Raw genomic sequence first — 2,287 nt, 5'->3', positions numbered from 1 at the left:
TAAGGTCAATTAATTTATGACAAAGGAGGAAGGAATATACAATGAAGAAAAGATAACCTCTTCAATAAGTGGTGCTGGGAAAACTGGACAGCTACATAAACTATAGCAATATTTTTTTGGTCTAGCTCCTAAAGTAAAAGAAATAAGAGCAAAATTAAATAGGGCCTTATTAAACTGAAAAGCGCTGGCACAGCATAGGACGCTATCAACAAAACAAAAAGACAACTTACAAATGGGAGAAAACATGTGCAAATGCTATGACCTACAAGCAGTTATAAAACATATAAACACCTCATCCAACCTAATATCAAAAAAAAACCAAACAGCAGAATTTAAAAATGGGCAAAAAATCTCAATAGACATTTTTCCAAAAAAAGACATACAAATGGCTAACAGGTTCATGAAAAAATGCTCACCATCACTAATCATAAGAGAAATGCAAATCAAAATCACAATGAGAGGAATTCCCTGATGGTCCAGTGGTTAGGACTCAGCACTCTCACTGCTGAGGGCCTGGGTTCGATCCCTGGTCAGAGAACTAAAATCTCACAAGTCTCAGAGCATGGCTTGGCAAAAAAAAAAAAAGAAAAAAGAATTGCAATGAGATACTACCTCACACCTGTTAGAATGGCTATCATCAAAAAGACCACAAGTTACAAACGCTGGTGAGGATACAGAGAAAAGGGACCCCTCCTAGGTTGTTGATGGGAATGTAAACTGGTGCAGCCACTATGGAAAACAGAATGGAGGTTTCTCAAAAAACTAAAAATAGAACTACCATATAATCCAGCAATTCCACTCCTGGGTTCATATCCCAAGAAAACAAATACATTGATTTGAAAGATATACACACCCTAATGTTCACAGCAGTATTATTTACAATAGTCAAGACATTAAGGCAACCTAAGTGTCCACCAATAGATGGACGGATTTTTAAAAACTGCAATGTGTGGTGTGTGTGTATAGTGTGTGTATGTGTGTGTACTATATATGCAATGGAATATTAGTCATGAAAAGATGAAGTTCTGCCATTTGTAACAATGTGGATGGTCCTAGAGAGTATTAAATTTAGTGAAATAAGTCAGATAGAGAAATATGTTCTGTTATGCCTTACACATGGAATAAAAAATGAAACAAATTTATATAACAAAACAGAAATAGACTCACAGACGTAGAGAACAAACTAATGGTTACTGGTGAGGAAAGGGAATGGGGAGGGGGCAAATAGGGATGTGGGATTAAAACATACAAACTACTATCTATAAAGTAAATAAGATATAAAGACATATTGTACAGTGCAGAGAAATCCAGCCATTGTTTAATAATAACTTTAAATAGATTATAATCTCTAAAAATACTGAATCACTATGTTGTACACCTAAAACTAACAATACTGTAAATCAACTATACTTTAATAAAAAATAATAAGCTAAAAAAAGTAAAATAAGGGCTTTATGTCTAAAGAATAAAGGACAAACAAAAAGAAGAAAACATAGGGGAAAGGGATGAAATGGAGCAAGAAGAAAAGACAATCATAGATACAAAAACTCTTACACAGAAGTAAGAGAGGGAGAGAAGGAGAGGGTTGAGACAAAGGATGGTGGTACACTGGAAGGAGGTGGAGAATCCAGTGGAAAAGCACAAATGGGATGTGATCTCGTTTCTCCACACACCCATCCAAGAGCAGAACCCAACATCCTGGACACGACTTCCCAGAGGTCCATGGTAGTGAGAACCATTCCTTTCAACTGAGATCACTGCACTTTCCATACTTGTAAGAAAGAAGTGTCCATCCCAACACTCAACCCTCTTCTCATCTGTCGACCCACATACTAATAATGCTGAAAAATTCTAGTTTATACTTTTCAGATTTCTGGGGTTTTGTGGGATATTCACTTTGCTAGCATAATATACAAAAAAGAGCCTCAATTTTTCAAAAAATAACAAGTACAGCCATTAAAGATGAAATCTCTAGGGTCACAGCTCCAATCTCTCATTTTGCAAATGGAAAAACCAAGACTGAGATGACTTTCCCAGGGTCTTATAGGCTGGCAAGGAGATAGCATGAACCGGATCAGGGAGGGAGCAGAGGACGAGTGCCATGAACATGAAGGCGGATCATTTTCGGAAAAAAGACACCACTAAAACAGTCTGAGTCTTTGTCATTCGTTTTTTCCACCACACATCTGTACACTTGGCTCTGTCATGTTACCACTTCCTGGTGTAGGGATTGTTTTCCTTTCAAGAATAAATAAACAGTACAAGCCAATAAACTCTAGAATGATAA

General features: G+C 36.7%; 1 non-coding gene across 1 annotated transcript; it reads left to right on the top strand.

The window, feature by feature from the left end:
* Window positions 1-465: 465 nt before the first annotated feature.
* TRNAE-CUC (transfer RNA glutamic acid (anticodon CUC)) lies at window positions 466-538 on the top strand. The gene has a single exon. It is a non-coding gene; the product is annotated as a tRNA-Glu (tRNA).
* Window positions 539-2,287: the final 1,749 nt, after the last annotated feature.

Source organism: Bos javanicus, chromosome 20, assembly GCF_032452875.1.
Source record: "Bos javanicus breed banteng chromosome 20, ARS-OSU_banteng_1.0, whole genome shotgun sequence".
Lineage (NCBI taxonomy): Eukaryota > Metazoa > Chordata > Mammalia > Artiodactyla > Bovidae > Bos > Bos javanicus.
This window is presented reverse-complemented; position numbering and strand designations above follow the sequence as displayed.